The sequence below is a fragment of the Polyodon spathula genome, chromosome 46 (genome assembly GCF_017654505.1).
Source record: "Polyodon spathula isolate WHYD16114869_AA chromosome 46, ASM1765450v1, whole genome shotgun sequence".
Lineage (NCBI taxonomy): Eukaryota > Metazoa > Chordata > Actinopteri > Acipenseriformes > Polyodontidae > Polyodon > Polyodon spathula.
The window spans coordinates 813838-834055 of record NC_054579.1 but is presented as its reverse complement, the minus strand read 5'-3'; the positions used below and the strand labels follow the sequence as shown (position 1 = coordinate 834055).

Sequence of the window (20218 nt, the reverse complement as noted above, 5' to 3'; positions counted from 1 at the left end):
ATCACACTGCTGTGCAATAGGAGTCTGATTCCCAGCCCTGATCTGTCTGTCTAAATATCCCACCTCTAGAGCCAATATACTGCAGCTCTCTCCACTATAAAATCAGCTGCAAACCTCCTTCAACCAAATTAAGATATGAAACTATATTTTAGATTATTATTATTGTATTAAAATATGATATGTATTGTTATTATTATTATTAGTAGTATTAATAATTGTTAGATGTATATTACAGTGTATATATTATATTACAAACCTCTTTCAACCAAAGTCTATCTAGAGGGATGGGAACTCCCGCTGCGCAGCAGTGTGATCCAGTCCTGACAGACAGACAGACAGACAGACAGACAAATAGTTTCCTCTCTAAACTTCATACCTTTTAGGACCCGGGAGCGGATTTCTGTTCAAAAGAAAACGAAAGACTTTTTTTTTTTTTTTTTTTTTTTTTTTTGAAACTCATCATGTCCGCGTAACTAAACTATGAAGCAAAATAAATAACAATGAAACTATATATTATATATCATAGATAGATAGATAGATAGATAGATATCCGTCTTAATGACGGATGGCAATCTGAAAGAGACGGATTTATTCGAGGTGAGTCCTGTAATGATTTTTTTTTTTTCTGATGAGAAACCGCGACTCCCCGCCTCGATGTTTTTAAAAAATAACAATTCAGTTATAAATAAATAAATAAATAAATAAATAGGTTTTAAATAATGCGAGAACTGTAGCGCGCTGCAGAGCGGCGACGTGTCATTTAATTTAATTTAATTTAATTTGTATCTTTGTGTGTTTGTTTGTAGCCGGGGCGTGCCTTTCTTTCGTTAGTTTTTGAAGGGATAAACGAAACAGACAAATAAATACATTCAGGCGTTCGTGTTTAAGTTCAAAACAAATCTGCTGTTTTGTTAATGAAGTATTTTCGGGTCACGTTTTCCGTTCCGCTGGACGTTCTTCAAGCGCGATATTATTATTATTATTATTATTATTATTATTATTATTATTATTAGCTTAGCTAACTTTTATTAAGTGCCACAATTTATCAACATCGCTTATATTTAATTGCAATTAGTCTGTTGTGTTATCTGTCTATCTATTTATCCATCTATACACTATCTATCTATCTATCTATCTATCTATCTATCTATCTATCTATCTATCTATCTATCTACTATCTATCTATCTATCTATCCACACTATCTATCTATACACACTATCTATCTATCTACTACACACACTATCTATCTATCTATCTATACACTATCTATCTATCTATCTATCTATACACACACTATCTATCTATCTATCTATCTATCTATCTCTACACACACTATCTATCTATCTATCTATCTATCTATCTATCTATCTATCTACACACTATCTATCTATCTATCTATCTACACATCTATCTATCTATCTACTTATCTACACACTATCTATCTATCTATCTATCTATCTATCTATCTATCTATCTATCTATCTATCTATCTATCTATCTATCTATCTATCTATACACACACTATCTATCTATCTATCTATCTATCTATCTATCTATCTATCTATCTATCTACACACACTGTCTATCTATCTATCTATCTATCTATCCACACACTATCTATCTATCTATCTATCCACACACTATCTATCTATCTATCTATCTATCCACTATCTATCTATCTATCTATCTATCTATCTATCTATCTATCTATCTATCTATCTATCTATCTATCTATCTATCTACACACACTATCTATCTATCTATCTATATCTATCTATCTCTATCTATCTATCTATCTAGAGAGATGATATCTATCGATCATCTATCTATCTATCTATCTATCTATCCACATCTATCTATCTATCTATCTATCCACTATCTATCTATCTATCTATCTATCTATCTATCTATCTATCCACACACTATCTATCTATCTATCTATCTATCTATCTATCTATCTATCTATCTACACTATCTATCTATCTACTCTATCTATCTATCTATACACACTAACTATCTATCTATCTATCTATCTATCTCTATATATTTGTTTTTTATTACACTTTGTATAAACGCTGTTAGTGTTTGAGACGCTGTGAGCGTGTGTTGAGGCAGAGTTTTCGCCTTGCAGGGGAGGCGCTCCAGCCGGGCTGCTCTCCCTACTCGAGCACGGGGATGAGAGTGAGGGCGCAAGGCCCGCCACGGAGACCTCGATATTGTATTAAAACAACATTAATAAATGAAAATAAATGTTTTTAAGCGCCGAGATGTAAACTCTGAGAGGAATTGTAAGTGTAGCTGCCGCTCCCAGGTTCAAAGGGGGGCTGGTGATTATTATTATTATTATTATTATTATTATTATTATTATTATTATTAATAATAAGGGTTGTGTTTACTTTGCGTTTGCAGTGATGTTAATAATGGAGCGGCGGAAACGCAGAGAGGAGATTCAGAAAGCGCTGCGCTTCATTCAGTAAGGGGCTTTGCTGTTGGTGTTTATTGTTAGCATCGTTTTATTTCGTCTTTTGTTTTAATAATTGTATTTGTTAAGTTCCTTTTATGTTACTTTTTAACTTTTTTTTTTTCCCGCTCGCAGGTCTTCGTTGCCTTTTCCACAACCGCAAGAATACGAGGTAAAGAAATAGTTTACTACAGTGTGTGTGTCTCTTTGTGTGTCTGTGTTTCTATCTCTGTGTGTGTCTGTGTTTCTATCTGTGTGTGTGTCTGTGTTTCTATCTGTGTGTGTGTGTGTCTCTCTCTTTGTGTGTGTGTCTGTGTTTCTATCTTGTTTCTATCTGTGTGTGTCTGTGTTTCTGTCTTGTTTCTATCTGTGTGTGTGTGTCTGTGTTTCTATCTGTGTGTGTGTCTGTGTGTGTTTCTATCTGTGTGTGTGTCTGTGTTTCTATCTGTGTGTGTGTCTGTGTTAATGTCTTGTTTCTATCTGTGTGTGTGTGTCTTGTGTTTATGTCTTGTTTCTATCTGTGTGTGTGTGTGTCTGTGTGTCTTGTTTCTATCTGTGTGTCTGTGTTAATGTCTTGTTTCTATCTGTGTGTGTGTCTGTGTTTCTATCTGTGTGTGTGTCTGTGTTTCTGTCTTGTTTCTGTCTTGTTGTGTGTCTGTGTGTTTCTATCTGTGTGTGTGTGTGTGTTGTGTGTGTGTTTCTATCTGTGTCACACACACAAAAGTGTTTCTTCACACACTATCATGTGTGTGTGTGTGTGTCTGTTTCTATCTGTGTGTGTGTGTGTGTTTCTATCTGTCTATCTGTGTGTCTGTCTGTGTTTCTATCTGTCTTATGTCTATTTTTCTAAAAAGATCTGTGTGTCTGTGTTGTTCTCTGTGTGTGTCACAGACAAACTACAGACACACACAGAAAGATAGACACACACACAAACAAAGATAGACAGAATACTTAATCAAAAGGGGTTTTTTCTAAACGTCAAAATCTGTAACATACTGTGTGTGTGTGCATCTATCTGTGTCATCTAATCTCTCTCTCTCTCTCTCTCTCTCTCTCTCTCTCCTCTCTCCTCTCCTCTCAGGTGTTTCTCTCTCAGCTGGTGTGTAATCTGTTTGAAGAAGGCAACGCTCTCTACTCAGAATCCCAGTTCAAACTGGCTGTCTCCCAGTACACTGAGGCTGTGGGCGTGACCCAGTATGCCCAGTCCGAGGCTCTGCCCCTCCCCCCAGAGATACTGGAGCACCTCTACGTGAACAGGGCCGCTGCCCACTTCAAAATGGTGAGGGAACTGGCAACACTGGGAGAGAAATTGGGGGTGTAGGGACTAACTGGGAGAACTGTGGGAGGCAAACTGGGAGGTGTTATCGTGGTAACTAATTTTATATTGTCTCTCCTCTCTCGCTCTCTCTCTCCCCTCTCCTCCTCACCCATCTATCCTCTCTCTGCAGGGTCTCTATGAGAAGGCTGTGCTGGACTGTGATCAGGCTCTGCAGTTGAACGAGGCCAGCGCTAGAGCCCTCTACCGAAAAACAAGAGCCCTGAGTGAGCTGAGGAGAGACAGGGAGGCGTACGAATGCAGCACACACTGCCTGCTCACTGCCCCACATGTGAGTGGAGAGAGAGAGAGGAGGGGGGGAGACAGGAGGGAGAGGAGAAGGGAGGGCCTGTGTGTGTGTGTGTGTCTCTGTTTTGTGTTTGTATCTCTCTCTGTATCAATGTATTTCCCTTACAGACCGTGTGCCTGTTTCTCTCTCCTCTCTCTCCCCTCTCTCCAGAATGACCAGGTGATCGATCTTGCCCAGAATTTGGCTCAGAAACTGGGGCTGAAAATCCGCAGAGCGTACACGCGCACGCCGCAGGTGAGAGATCCGATCGCGGGCGAATCGCTTCGGCCGATCGGCTCCGTCGCGCGCCGCCACTCGGTTTAATTCCAATCGATTTACCTCCATTCCGGTCTGATTGCAGCCGCAGTTCAGGGTTTCAGTTTGTAAAAGAGTCCTTTTTGTAACTTTTTTTTAAAAATTGTTAATTTACTCGATTTTATTTGTTTGTTTGTTTGCTCGCAGAGTGATTGTGAGGCTTCCGCCTCCACTAATGGTGAAACAGCGACCCCTGCTGGCGAGGTAAATATGACACCTTTTTTTTTTTTTTTTAATTAAGAAGAGCGAGTCGTTTGTTGGAGGCTTTTTCTCCCAAAAGAGACTTCCAGAGACTAGGGGGGGGTGAACTCTGCATCATCAACAACTGCTGCTGCTGCAGAGTCTCTTCCAATAGGACCTCGTTTGTTTGACGTCTCGTCCGAAGGACGGAGCACAAGGAGGTGAAGCGACTCGCTCAGGGTCACACACACACACACACACACACACACACACACACACACACACACACACACACACACACACACACACACACACACACACACACACACACACACACACACACACACAGCAAGTCGGAGGCTCAGCCGGGATTTGAACCTCCTGGTATCAAGACCCCCCCTTTTCTCTAACCCGCTGGGACCAGCGAAGCTCCGAGATGATGTAAATAATATTAGACTGCAGTATAAAGAACTACAGCTCCCAGCATGCCTTGCCGATGGCCGCGGGTGCAGAGGCATGCTGGGAGCTGTAGTCTGAGCCAGCCTCTTGTGTGGCTAGTGGGTTAGATGGAGGCGTTGTGGATTTTTTCTAAAGAGCTGCTGTTGTGGTTTTTCAAGGTGGCTTCGAATGGAGTGGAATCGCTGGAGGACATTGTGTCAGGTAAGAGATGCAGTCCTCAGTGGTCAGTGTGTTCCAGCTCTCCTCTCTCTCCTCCTCTCTCTCTCTCCTCTGTCTCCTCTCTCCTCTCTCTCTCTCTTCTCTCTCTCTCTCTCTCTCCTGTCCTCTCTTCTCAGTCTCCAGTGGTCAGTGCTCGGTGGTCAGTGTATTCAGCCCCCTTTCTCTCTCTCTCTCTCTCTCTCTCTCTCTCTCTCTCCTCAGTCTCAGAGCTCAGTGCTCAGTGTATTCCAGCACCTCTCTCTACCTCTATCCCGGTGAGCGATGACCCCTGCTGTCTGAGTGACCCCTGCGTGACCCCCGGGGGGGTGCCCTTCTCCGTCCCCGAGAGTGTGGACAGCGGGGGGGGTGGTGTTATGGAGGGGGAGCTGATCGGAGACGAGTTGGACAATATCCTGGACTCGATCCCCAAGAACCAAGAGACCAGCACGGTGAGACAGAGAGAGGGGGAGGGGGTGAGAGGGAGAGAGACAGAGAAGAGAGAGGAGAGAGTGTGAGAGAGGGGAGAGACAGAGACAGACACACACATAGAGACAGACAGACACAGAGATGCAGAGAGAGAGAGAGACAGAGGTACAGGGAGAGACACTGAGACCGACACACACACATACAGAGATTCTCTGGTGTCTACTCTGTTCTATCTCTCCTGAGACTCACACTCCGCTGTCTGTTGTTGTGTAATGTCTCTAAATCTGCCTCTGAAGACCTACCTCTATTGTATGGACGCACGATAATATTATTAGTAATTATATAAGGCCACTGCCCCCCTTTCCCCCCCACCCCCCCTTGAACAAAGAGTCTCCCCACCAGCTTTCTGACACCAGCAAGTCTCCCCTTTCTCAGAGTGGTCCGATCCCCACCAACCTGCCCAGCACTGTGGCTCGTCTCATCCCGGTGTTCCCGAGGGGTGTTTCCCCGGCCCTGCCTGCCTGCTCCCAGCTCCCCCCAGCCTTCTTCCCCTCCGGGGGGGGCAAGATGAACTCCCTGGACTCCTTCGAGGCCCCCGGCTCAGCCCACAGCGCCCCCTCTGTGCTGGATGACCTTGACAGCATCGGGACTGCAAGCAGCCAGGCAGGAGGGGTGGGGATTGGAGCAGGACTCGACTCTCTGTCCGAATTCACTGCCCCCCTTCCAACGCCAGCGTCCCGCACACACACAGGTGCCTTAAAACATGCATTCTCTCACCTCTTATTAGCTTTATTAACAGCATCACTGACCCCTCCCTTTACAGGAGCGCTGACCATCTTTAAAATCCATTCTCTCACCTCTTATTAGCTTTATTAACAGGATCACTGACCCCTTCCTTTAAAGGAGCGCTGACCATCTTTAAAATCCATTCTCTCACCTCTTATTAGCTTTATTAACAGGATCACTGACCCCTCCCTTTAAAGGAGCGCTGACCATCTTTAAAATCCATTCTCTCACCTCTTATTAGCTTTATTAACAGGATCACTGACCCCTCCCTTTAAAGGAGCGCTGACCATCTTTAAAATCCATTCTCTCACCTCTTATTAGCTTTATTAACAGGATCGCAGGGCTGCTGTGAGTCACATTTTGGACACAATGTATTTTGAAATCTTCAGGGCTCCTCTGTTGTTTGAAAGACTGTTCTGTCTTCTAGAATCTCAATCTATTACTTCTCACATGTATATATTGATTATGGATTATGGTTTTAGTTTTTTCTCCTTGTCGGCATTTCAGTAAAACTTTAATTCAGGGTTAAATGTTTTTGTTTGTTTTTTTTTTTTTTTATTCACAAGACAAACAAAATTAACAAGTTTTCGCTTCTTCGTTTAATTCCCAGACTCCCGAGAACTTATCATTTGTAAATTAGAGGTAGTGAGTCCCTTATCCCTCTCCCCTCAATCCAACATCTCCCTCCTCTCTCCTCTCTCTCTCCTTCTCTCTCTCCTCTCTCCTCTCCTCTCCTCTCTCCTCTCCTCTCTCTCTCCTCTCCCTCCTCTCCTCTCTCTCCTCTCCTCTCTCTCCTCTCCCTCTCTCTCTCTCTCTCTCTCCCTCTCTCTCCTCTCTCTCTCCTCTCTCTCTCTCTCCTCTCCTCTCTCTCTCTCTCCTCTCTCTCTCTCCTCTCTCTCTCTCTCTCTCCTCTCTCTCTCCTCCTCTCTCTCTCTCTCTCTCTCCTCTCTCCTCTCTCTCTCCTCTCCCTCTCCTCTTCCTCTCTCCTCTCCTCTCTCTCCTCTCTCTCCTCTCTCTTTCTCTCTCCCTCTCTCTCTCTCTCTCCTCTCCTCTCTCTCTCTCTCTCTCCTCCTTTCCTCTCTCTCTCTCTCTCTCTCCTCTCTCTCTCTCTCTCTCTTTCAGTTCAGTGGCTCGTCCCGTTTCTCTCTGGCTCTCAGGAATCCTCTCCTCTCGACACACGAGTTCAAAGCCGCCTGTCTGTCCTGCTTCGTCAAGACAGGTAAACAAAGTCTATCTACAGCGCTTGGAATCAGACTCCCGCTGCACAGCGGTGTGATCCAGTCCTGCTTTCACTAGGAGTTTAATAATCAGACTCCCGCTGCACAGCAGTGTGATCCAGTCCTGCTTTCACTAGGAGTTTAATAATCAGACTCCCGCTGCACAGCAGTGTGATCCAGTCCTGCTTTCACTAGGAGTTTAATAATCAGACTCCCGCTGCACAGCAGTGTGATCCAGTCCTGCTTTCACTAGGAGTTTAATAACTCCCGCTGCACAGAGTGTGATCCAGTCCCTGAGTTTAATAATAAGACACACCTGAGCTTGTTAGCTAGACACACTGGGGGCTGATCAAGCTGGTAGCAGTGAAACCTGGACTGGATCACACTGCTGTGCAATAGGAGTCTGATTCCCAGCCCTGATCTCTCTGTCTAAATATCCCACTATCCCATATACTGCAGCTCTCTTCACTATAAAATCAGCTGCAAACCTCCTTCAACCAAAGCCTGTCTACAGGGCTGATTTCCAGCCCTGGCAGTCGATGGCGGGGGGACTGGATTGATCCTCGTCTCTGTGCTCTGCCGCCAGGCCCCAAGGCGATGGATTTTACCCACAATGCCGAGCCCCACCAGTGCAGGAGGGACGTGCTGCTGTGCCGGACCCGGGGAGCGCGGGACCAGAGCTGGAAGCGCGTTCGGGTCAGACCGCAGAGAAACAACTTCCTGGGAGCGTTCGTGCTGTGCAAGGGTGAGGGGAGGGGAGACAGAGGGGGGCGGAAGAGAGAGGGGGGTAGGGGACCCCTCCTTCTTCCCTAGGGATAGTTACCTCTCTCCCCCCGGAAGAGAGGGGGGAGGGATGGTTTAGGGGTGGGGGGGGGGGAGAGGGGTCAGAGATTTTTTATTTGTTCTATGTTTTTACCTCTTGGTATATACTGTAGTACCCTGCTGTCTGCAGTGGGGGGCAGCACTGAGACTCTGCATGATGCAGTACCCTGCTCTCTGCAGCGGGGGGCAGCACTGAGGCTGTGTGAAGTGATCTCTGTGTCTCTCAGGCTGTGTGAAGTGATCTCTGTGTGTTTGTGTGTCTCAGAGGTGCTGAAGAAGCAGCAGTGTCAGTATGGGGAGGGCTGCACCTTCGCATACTGCCAGGAGGAGATTGATGTCTGGAGATGGTGCCAATACCTGAGCTAACTTGGCCTTGGACTTGTCTCGACGACGAGGCCGGGGGCCCCCCCCCCCCCTCGCCCCCCCGGCCCCCCGCCCCCCCTGGCACAGGGCGGGGAGCGTGGAGACCGTGTCCCGCCTCCTCGCCACCTACCGCGGTGTGTTCCTGTTCCTGTGTGAGGTAATGCACTGCTGCCACAACCAGGGGGGGGGCAGCATTGAGGGTTTATAGACTGTAATACCAGCCTCTCGCCACTAGGAGGAGACAACCAGTCTTGTACTGTAATACCAGCCACTCTCCACTAGGAGGCAGCATTGAGAGTGTTTATACTGTAGCACAGTGTGAGTGATTATAGACAGGTCTCTCCACCAGAGGGCAGCATGGAGACACTGTCTACTGTAGTAGTGTCTGTTTTATAGTTTTTAATCTTTCTCCCCCTCACTCCTTCTCTCCTCCCTCTCTCCCTTTCACTCTCCCATCTCCCCCTGTCTCTCCTCTCTCTCTCTCTCTCTCTCTCTCAGGAGTGTTTTGACAGTAAGCCTCGTATTATCAGCAAACGCTCTGAAGACAATCCATCTGTCTGCTCCAACCTGTCTGCTAAACACCCCTTTGATGAGAACAAGTGAGTCCTGGGGGGAGCTTTGAAGTATCTTAGACTACGGCTCGCAGCATGCCTCTGCACCCGCGGCCATGGTGAGGCATGCTGGGAGCTGTAGTTCTTTACGCTGTGGGTCTCGTATCACAAGCGATACAGACCTCTATTACGATACATCATGTACAGCTGCGGGCAAAAGTTTAGCAGCATCACCCTCTATATAGAATGAACTGATTCAGCTTCATAGAGTCCAGTGAAAGCTGCTGAATAATGTTCCCTTGTTAACATATTGAATTGCACCCCCTCTATATAGAATGAACTGATTCAGCTTCATAGAGTCCAGTGAAAGCTGCTGAATAATGTTCCCTTGTTAACATATTGAATTGCACCCCCTCTATATAGAATGAACTGATTCAGCTTCATAGAGTCCAGTGAAAGCTGCTGAATAATGTTCCCTTGTTAACATATTGAATTGCACCCCCTCTATATAGAATGAACTGATTCAGCTTCATAGAGTCCAGTGAAAGCTGCTGAATAATGTTCCCTTGTTAACATATTGAATTGCACCCCCTCTATATAGAATGAACTGATTCAGCTTCATAGAGTCCAGTGAAAGCTGCTGAATAATGTTCCCTTGTTAACATATTGAATTGCACCCCCTCTATATAGAATGAACTCCCTCAGCTTCATAGAGTCCAGTGAAAGCTGCTGAATAATGTTCCCTTGTTATCATATTGAATTGCACCCCCTCTATATAGAATGAACTGATTCAGCTTCATAGAGTCCAGTGAAAGCTGCTGAATAATGTTCCCTTGTTAACATATTGAATTCCACCCCCTCTAGATAGAATGAACTGATTCAGCTTCGTAGAGTCCAGTGAGCAGGATGTACTCGTCTTTAACTACAGCTCCCAGCATGCCTCACCATTGCCGTGGGTGCAGAGGCATGCTGGGAGCCGTAGTCCTCGCCAGCAAGTTCATTCTACAGGGAGAGGAGGCTGTGCAGTGTGTCTCTAGCCGGTACTGAGCTGTATTCTATGACCCTGCCCCCCCCACCCCAGGTGCCTGGTTCACGCGCAGCGCTCCGCCTCTCTGCGCTATTCTAAGCTGAGGCCCTTGAACCCGCGCTGTCTGCTGGACCTGTGCCGACATGAGAGTCGCTACGGCTGCCAGAGGGAGGATAACTGCAGCTTTGCACACAGCCTGGTGGAGCTGAGGTGCTGGGAGCTACAGAAACACACAGGTACGAGAGAGAGGGGGAGAGGAGAGGAGAGAGAGAGCACCTCTCCTGGTGTGTTACCGGACCCACCTCAGCTGGGAGCTGTACTCCTGTGGAGCTGAGGAGCCTCCTCCGCTCCTCACCCTCGAGTCTTTTGGTGTCCACACAGGTACATAGAGAGGGTCCACTCCTAGAGGAGAGGAGAGGAGGCACACAGCCTGGTGGAGCTGAGGTGCTGGGAGCTACAGAAACACACAGGTACGAGAGAGAGGGGGAGAGGAGAGGAGGCACACAGCCTGGTGGAGCTGAGGTGCTGGGAGCTACAGAAACACACAGGTACGAGAGAGAGGGGGAGAGGAGAGGAGGCACACAGCCTGGTGGAGCTGAGGAGCTGGGAGCTACAGAAACACACAGGTACGAGAGAGAGGGGGAGAGGAGGCACACAGCCTGGTGGAGGAGAGGTACGAGGAGGGGGGAGAGGACGAGAGAGAGAGAGGAGAGGAGGAGGAGACAGTGGAGAGGGGAGAGAGAGGAGACATGAGGAGGGTGCTGCCTCAGTGTCTTCAAAATAAAGTCAACAGTAAAGGAATATTCATCTCTCCCTCTCTCAGGAATCACTCACGAGGAGATAGTTCAGGAGTCCAAGAGACACGGGTTCAAACTGGAGCCAGGAAACCACCGAGCCACGGTACCGACAAGACACTTACTGACACAAACATTATTATTATTATTATTATTATTATTATTATTATTATTATCTCCAAATTTGGAGCAAATATACTATTTATTTATCGTCTGTGTGTGCGTCACTCTCCCTCCCTCCCTCTCTCTTCCCCTCTCTCTCCCTCTCTCATCTCCCTTCCCTCCCTCTCTGTCTCTATCCCTCTCGCCTTTCCCCTCTCCATCCTGTGCTCTCTCTCCCTCCCTCTCTGTCCCTCTCCCCTCTCCCTGTCTCTGTCCCTCCCTCACTCTCGCCTTTCCCCTCTCCGTCTCTCTCTCTCTCTCTCTCTCTCTCTCTCTCTCTCTCTCTCTCTCTCTCTCTCTCTCTCTCTCCCTTTCCTCTCTCTTCCCCTCTGTCTCTATCCCTCTCCCCTCTCTCCCTCCCTCAGCCTGCCCCTCGCTCCCCTGCTCTCTCTCTCAGGATGAAGTTCGTGTGTGGTCAGTGCTGGAGGGACGGGCAGGTCAGTGAGCCGGACCGGGCCCTGCGCTGCTGCACCGCCAGGTCCAAACACAGCTGGACCCGCGAGCGCCGCGTTCTGCTCGTCATGTCCGCCGAGAGGAGGAAATGGGTCCTGGTTCGGCCCCTCCCCTTTTCCACAACCTTCCCCCAGCGCTACGACGTAAGATGAGTCCGAGATTCAACCACAAGCGAGCGTCTCCACTAGAACTCTCTGTGTCTTCAGTGTGAATTCAATGGCAAACGTTTCCACTAGAAGTCTCTCTCTGTGTCTTCAGTGTGAATTCAATGGCAAACGTTTCCACTAGAAGTCTCTCTCAGTGTCTTCAGTGTGAATTCAATGGCAAACGTTTCCACTAGAAGTCTCTCTCTGTGTCTTCAGTGTGAATTCAATGGCAAACGTTTCCACTAGAAGTCTTTCTCAGTGTAAATTCTCTCCTCTCTCTCTCTCTCTCTCTAGCTCTGTGTTCATATTCTCAAGTACAGGAAGTGTCACTATATTGGGAGCTGCTCATTCGCTCACAGCCCAGAGGAGAGAGACGTGTGGACATACATGAAGGACAACAACAGTGAGTCCAAAAAACTGTCCTCTACTCCTCTCCCTTCTCCCCATCTCTCCTGTACCTCCTCTCTCCTCTTCAGCAACTTTCACTGGACTCTATGAAGCTGAATCAGTTCATTCTATATAGAGGGGGTGCAATTCAATATGTTAACAAGGGAACATTATTCAGCAGCTTTCACTGGACTCTATGAAGCTGAATCAGTTCATTCTATATAGAGGGGGTGCAATTCAATATGTTAACAAGGGAACATTATTCAGCAGCTTTCACTGGACTCTATGAAGCTGAGGGAGTTCATTCTATATAGAGGGGGTGCAATTCAATATGTTAACAAGGGAACATTATTCAGCAGCTTTCACTGGACTCTATGAAGCTGAATCAGTTCATTCTATATAGAGGGGGTGCAATTCAATATGATAACGGCCGAAGGGAACATTATTCAGCAGCTTTCACTGGACTCTATGAAGCTGAGGGGCAGAGTTCATTCTATATAGGTATATCTCTGGGTGCAGGGTCTGAGAGACGCACACAACACACACAGATCGTCCCGACCCAATTGTACGTCCCAGACACCCTTCGTGTCAATCGCAACAATTTCAGGCTGGGTTTCACTGCAGGGTCTGTATGAAGCACAGTAGCGTTGTGTTCTACATCAGGCTGGGTTTGTGCAGGGTCTGTGGGAAGCACAGGTAACGTTGTGTTGTGTTTCAGGCAGGGTTTCACTGCAGGGTCTGTGAAGCACAGTAGCGTTGTGTTGTGTTTCAGGCTGGGTTTCACTGCAGGGTCTGTGGGAAGCACAGTAGCGTTGTGTTTGTTTCAGGCTGGGTTTCACTGCAGGGTCTGTGGGAAGCACAGTAGCGTTGTGTTCTGTTTCAGAGGGGGTTTCACTGCAGGGTCTGTGGGAAGCACAGTAACGTTGTGTTGTATTGTAATAGAGGTCTGTATGCAGGGTCTGTGGGAACCACAGTGTAAAGAACTACAGCTCCCAGCATGCCTCACCATTGCCGCGGGTGCAGAGGCATGCTGGGAGCTCAGGTCCTGTCCTGTGTTGTCAGTGAGGGACATGCAGCAGATGTACGAGCTGTGGCTCCGACTGACCAATCAGAACCGCCCGGCCGACGGGACCCTGCTGACATCAGGGGGGGAGGAGAAACAGATCGCCATGCCGACCGACTACGCTGAGGACATGGTCAGGGGCAGAGCTACTATGAGTTGGTCTGTGTTGTGTGTGTGTATATCTCTGTGTATGTCTCTGAGTGTGTTGTGTTGTCTATCCAGGCTGGGTTTCACTGCAGGGTCTGTGGGAAGCACAGTAGCGTTGTGTTGTGTTTCAGGCTGGGTTTCACTGCAGGGTCTGTGGGAAGCACAGTAGCGTTGTGTTGTCTATTCAGGCTGGGTTTCACTGCAGGGTCTGTGGGAAGCACAGTAGCGTTGTGTTGTGTTTCAGGCTGGGTTTCACTGCAGGGTCTGTGGGAAGCACAGTAGCGTTGTGTTGTGTTTCAGGCTGGGTTTCACTGCAGGGTCTGTGGGAAGCACAGTAGCGTTGTGTTGTGTTTCAGGCTGGGTTTCACTGCAGGGTCTGTGGGAAGCACAGTAGCGTTGTGTTGTGTTTCAGGCTGGGTTTCACTGCAGGGTCTGTGGGAAGCACAGTAACGTTGTGTTGTGTTTCAGGCTGGGTTTCACTGCAGGGTCTGTGGGAAGCACAGTAGCGTTGTGTTGTGTTTCAGGCTGGGTTTCACTGCAGGGTCTGTGGGAAGCACAGTAACGTTGTGTTGTGTTTCAGGCTGGGTTTCACTGCAGGGTCTGTGGGAAGCACAGTAACAGCGCCCGCCAGTGGCAGCAGCACATCAGCACAGAGAAGCACAAGGAGAAGCTCTTCAGCATCAGCCAGGGGGGGCAGGAGGAGGAGGAGAGCGAGGGGGGGTGCTGGAAATACCGCTTCCCAGGAGAGAGCTTCACACTGTGCAGCAAGTGAGCCCTGAACCCTAACTGTCCCTCCATCCATCCATCCCTCTATCCATCCCCTTCATCTCTCCATCCATCCCTCCCTTCATCTCTCCCTCCATCCATCCGTCCCTCCATCCATCCATCCCTTCATCTCTCCCTCCCATCCATCCATTCATCCCTCCCTCCTGAAGCCTAACCCTCCCTCCCCTTCATCCATTCCTCCATCTTTCCCTCCGTCCCTCCCTCCATCTATCCCTCCATTTTTCTTGGTTTTAAAGTGTCTACCTGTCTGTTTGTTTGACTGACAGACTGCAGGAGGGCTGCTGCCCGGAGGGTGTGGCCTGTGGCTCCGCCCACAGCGAGGAGGAGCTTGCGGAGTGGCGGGAGAGGCGGGACTTCCTGAGGAGGAGGCTGCAGCGGGCGCGGGAGGACATGCTGGTGGCGCCCAACGACAGCGACTTCGGGAAATACAGCTTCCTGCTGCAGGACTGAGAGAACAGAGACGCACACAAATAGAGAGACACGCAGAGAGAGAGACGCAGACAGACAGAGAGAGAGAGAGACACAGACAGAGAGAGAGAGAGAGAGAGAGACGTAGACAGACAGAGACACAGACGCACACAAATAGAGAGACACGCAGAGAGAGAGAGAGACGCAGACAGAGAGAGACACAAACAGAGAGACACGGAGAGGAGGAGACGGAGGGAGGGAGGCACAGTCTAGGTCAGAGTGTTTAGTGACGGGTATCAGTTATAATGATTATGATGATTGATCTATATTGATATTATTATTGTTCGCAGTCCGGGGGTCTGTCGTCGATAACAAACTATTCAAATTAATTAGTGCCCAAACGAGGCCCTAAACTGTGAATGTTAATGGGTTCAAATCAGTTGCCTTCCACTAGATTGAAGCAGCATCTATCTATCTATCGATACACACACTATCTATCTATCTATATAATATATATATAATATATATAATCTCCATTAAATAAAATAATACAATAGTTAATTGTTAGTTTACTGATGTGTAGAAATGTTATAAAAACTAATAACTATAAACAACTCTCTTCCTCAATTTAGATTTTTTTTGTAAATTCAATGGCAAACGTTTCCACTAGAAGAGTCTCTCAGTGTCTTCAGTGTAAATTCAATGGCAAACGTTTCCACTAGAAGTCTCTCTGTGTCTTCAGTGTGAATTCAATGGCAAACGTTTCCACTAGAAGTCTCTCTCAGTGTCTTCAGTGTGAATTCAATGGCAAACGTTTCCACTGCACGACACTGGGGAAACGTTTGCCGTTGAATTTACTAAGTCTGTCTGAAGGTATGACAAATAATTTTAAATCTTCTTAAGGGTTTAATTCTGTAACAAAACGAAGCAGAAGTACAATTAATCAAGTGGTAAATAAGGTGCAGTTACCAAACCTGTCCACTAGATGCCGCTGTGGTAGAGAGAGACGTGTGTCTGGCGTCTCAAAACTCGATTAATGAAATATTAAACAAAAACATTAAATATTATTATAAAAATATTAAAAATATATATTTTTTAGTCCTCCTATGAGGTCACAGTGTATGACAGAGTTGATATCGTTGCCCCCCCCCCCCCCCCCATCTTCAAACCCGTTCAAATTTAACTCCCTGCCCTCATCAACGCGGAGTTGAAATGTTCACATTTTTGAAAATGTTTCCCTCAACTTTTACGTTTGTTTTTTTTGGGCAGGAATTCAGATAAACGTTACAAAACGTGAAGTTTTTATTTTATTATTGATTTTTTTTTTTTTTTTTTTTTTTTTTTAAGTTTCTCTTCAGCTCAGTTTTCAAATTCGAGGAGAATTAATAAACAAGATTTTAACTTCTTGATTTCTGTATTCCTAATAATAATAATAATAACAATAATATTAATATTAGTTATAATTACTATATTATTCTAATAATCTAACCTCAATGCTTTAGCTAATCATCAGTTTAATAGTTAGATGATTAGCTAAATCATTATTAGATATTAATTAATCAATATTCTAATGTGTTATAATTATAAAACACTTTATTGTAATGACAATTATAACAAGTAATAAATATATTAATATCTAATCTAGCTGCAATGCTATGGCTAACATTTACCTAAATAATAATAATTAATTAATATCTTAATATCTAATAATCTAGCTGCAATGCTTTGGCTAATATCTACTTAAATAGTAATTAATTAATTAATATATATCTTAATATCTAGTCTAGCTGCAATGTTTTAATTAATATCCACCTAATAATGATGATGATAATAATAAATTAATAAATATGTTAATATGTAATCCAGCTGCAATGCTTTTGCTAATCGTCTGCCTATTATTATTATTATTGGTGATAGTGATGATTCAGTACCAGTTAACTATAGAACGTGGGTTAAAATATCAATACGTTTAAGAAGTAAATATCAATACATACGTGAATCAATGAGTTTCTAAGGAGTAAATATCAGTACATACATGAATCAATAAGTTTAATAAGTAAATATCAATACATATATGAATCAATAAGTCGGACCTAGCAAGGGTTTGGTTTGGTAGAGCGGGGGGGGGGGGCTGTGTCTCTCCTGGCTGTAGGTGCAGCTGCGCACAAAATTCATTAATTCATTGGACCAGTTCGGCTTCTACTAAGCGATTAGATGATCCAATTCGGTGATTTAGGGGAGAGTTTGGAGGAAAAATCAGGCAGGACGACGTCCCCCCCCCCAGGACCAGGGTGCGAGACCCCTCCCTGCAGAATACAAAAACACATACATAGATATCTACATAATACACACACACACACACACACACAAACACATACATAGATGTCTATATAATACACACATATACAGCCCTAATTATCCTATTATGTGTGTGTGTGTGTATGTATATATATATATATATATATATATATATATATAATGCGCTATTCTGTGGGTTTGGAACAGTATGCTTCTGATTTTAAAGATTCATATCAGATATTATCTGAGATTTTCAGAGTTCTTGGCTCCTTCCTTTAGTCCCACAAAAATATTATCCCTCCCCCTCCTCATTATAATTGTTTATTGTATTTTTTAAATGTTTTCATTTGTATTATAAGTAAATGAAACCTGATTCCAAAATAATAATAATAATAATAATAATAATAATAATAATAATAATAATAATAATAATGTAACTCTGATTTGATTGATTGATTGGTAATAAAAATTATAAAAACGTTTCAAACATTTCAAGTCTGTTTTATTGGTGTGTTTTTTGTTTTGTTTGTCGTCATCGCCCCCTGCTGGCGGAGGGGAGGCAGTGCAGCCGCGGGGCTCGCATTCCTCCATCTCTCCGCTGAAGCGCTTCTCCCCTTGTCAGGAAAACTCGCTCTGAACGTCATTCAGCTCCGGTTCTTGACATCAAACAATGTAAAGTCTATGGTCAGTTTCATCATGATAGGAAACATATGTTGACTTTGATGTGTTACATTTTGCTGCGTTGTTACTGTGGGCCACTTTTATAATTTATAATTGCTTCAGAATGCTTCCCTGTGCTTTACCAGACCTCTCTGTGCTTTACAATGCTTCCCTGTGCTTTACCAGACCTCTCTGTGCTTTACAATGCTTCCCTGTGCTTTACCAGACCTCTCTGTGCTTTACAATGCTTCCCTATGCTTTACCAGACCTCTCTGTGCTTTACAATGCTTCCCTGTGCTTTACCAGACCTCTCTGTGCTTTACAATGCTTCCCTATGCTTTACCAGACCTCTCTGTGCTTTACAATGCTTCCCTGTGCTTTACCAGACCTCTCTGTGCTTTACTCTTCCCTGTGCTTTACCAGACCTCTCTGTGCTTTACAATGCTTCCCTGTGCTTTACCAGACCTCTCTGTGCTTTACAATGCTTCCCTGTGCTTTACCAGACCTCTCTGTGCTTTACCAGACCTCTCTGTGCTTTACAATGCTTCCCTGTGCTTTACCAGACCTCTCTGTGCTTTACAATGCTTCCCTGTGCTTTACCAGACCTCTCTGTGCTTTACAATGCTTCCCTGTGCTTTACCAGACCTCTCTGTGCTTTACAATGCTTCCCTATGCTTTACCAGACTCTCTGTGCTTTACAATGCTTCCCTATGCTTTACCAGACCTCTCTGTGCTTTACAATGCTTCCCTGTGCTTTACCTATGCTTTACCAGACCTCTCTGTGCTTTACAATGCTTCCCTGTGCTTTACCAGACCTCTCTGTGCTTTACAATGCTTCCCTGTGCTTTACCAGACCTCTCTGTGCTTTACAATGCTTCCCTGTGCTTTACCAGACCTCTCTGTGCTTTACAATGCTTCCCTGTGCTTTACCAGACCTCTCTGTGCTTTACAATGCTTCCCTATGCTTTACCAGACCTCTCTGTGCTTTACAATGCTTCCCTGTGCTTTACCAGTCCTCTCTGTGTTTACAATGCATGCCTGTGTTTTTTAATGCGATTTGGATTTTGAGCTCATATTCATCGCTTTATCAGTTGATGGCGCAGCTGCACGCAAACACGTTTCCACACAGGTGTTGGTAACCCCGCCCCCCTCCGAGCTGTTAGGTAACAAAACCCCACCCCTTCGCGGTTCTGATTGGCTCAGAACGGGCCGTGCCCACCACCTGCGGACGAATCAGCAAAGCCGGACAACTGGCAGATGCAAACGAGGAGAGAGGCCCACGTGGTTTTACTTTGGGCTAGCGGCATCGAAAACGAGGCGGCGGGGGGGACTTCCCCCCCCGCCAACCACTGCTATCCCCCCCGCCCCCTCCCTGCTATAGGGGGGGGCGGGGAGGGGGGGGGCCGTGACGATAGCCCCTCCCCGGGGAAGGGGGCGTTATCCCGATAGGGGGGGCGCCCTCATTGACGTTAAGATTGCTTCCCCCCCATTAGGTAACTGCAATTAAGATCGATACAAACCTCGTGATCGGAGCAGTCGGGAGAGTCTGATCGATAAGCGAGGTGGGAGGGGGGGGGGGAGCGATTGCAAATCGTTAATTAAAGTTGCTGTTTCGTGTTTGATTATTGATTAGCTATGTCAGGCTGTGGTGACGTCACGCTGGGCTCTGCCGCGGATTTCCCCGAGCTGCTGAAAACTCTGCTGGATTTCCCGCCCCGTCCGGACCTGGACAGCACCGGTAAAGAGTGAACAATGCGGACCGGGTCCGGTAGAGCCGAGTCGCTGTAAACGATTGTGCAGGAACAGCTGTGAAGACTTGATTATTATTATTACTATTATTATTGTTATTATTATTATTATTATTATTATTATTATTATTATTATTTATTATTTATTATTATTATTATTATTATTATTATTATTCTGGGAGGTGTTGTTGTTCTCTCCTGCCCCGGTGCACTCTGGGAGGTGTAGTCTCTCTGATCTCTCCTGCCCCGGTGCACTCTGGGAGGTGTAGTCTCTCTGATCTCTCCTGCCCCAGTGCACTCTGGGAGGTGTAGTCTCTCTGATCTCTCCTGCCCCAGTGCACTCTGGGAGGTGTAGTCTCTCTGATCTCTCCTGCCCCAGTGCACTCTGGGAGGTGTAGTCTCTCTGATCTCTCCTGCCCCGGTGCACTCTGGGAGGTGTAGTCTCTCTGATCTCTCCTGCCCCGGTGCACTCTGGGAGGTGTAGTCTCTCTGATCTCTCCTGCCCCAGTGCACTCTGGGAGGTGTAGTCTCTCTGATCTCTCCTGCCCCAGTGCACTCTGGGAGGTGTAGTCTCTCTGATCTCTCCTGCCCCGGTGCACTCTGGGAGGTGTAGTCTCTCTGATCTCTCCTGCCCCGGTGCACTCTGGGAGGTGTAGTCTCTCTGATCTCTCCTGCCCCGGTGCACTCTGGGAGGTGTAGTCTCTCTGATCTCTCCTGCCCCAGTGCACTCTGGGAGGTGTAGTCTCTCTGATCTCT

The 20218-nt window shown here is 46.2% G+C and overlaps 1 protein-coding gene and 3 long non-coding RNA genes across 4 annotated transcripts in view; all 4 read left to right on the top strand.

The window, feature by feature from the left end:
• The window catches only part of LOC121306077 (histone acetyltransferase p300-like), a 456244-nt gene that overhangs the window by 256735 nt on the left and 179291 nt on the right, over positions 1-20218 (top strand).
• LOC121306217 lies at positions 459-3597 on the top strand. Its single transcript, XR_005948173.1, has 3 exons — positions 459-597; positions 2598-2634; positions 3544-3597. It is a non-coding gene; the product is annotated as an uncharacterized LOC121306217 (long non-coding RNA).
• LOC121306213 lies at positions 7557-8813 on the top strand. Its single transcript, XR_005948168.1, has 3 exons — positions 7557-7649; positions 8234-8392; positions 8735-8813. It is a non-coding gene; the product is annotated as an uncharacterized LOC121306213 (long non-coding RNA).
• The window catches only part of LOC121306215, a 2303-nt gene continuing 1318 nt past the window's right edge, over positions 19234-20218 (top strand). The window contains exon 1 of the long non-coding RNA XR_005948170.1: positions 19234-19452. This is a non-coding gene — a long non-coding RNA (uncharacterized LOC121306215). The remainder of the gene's footprint in view (positions 19453-20218) is intronic.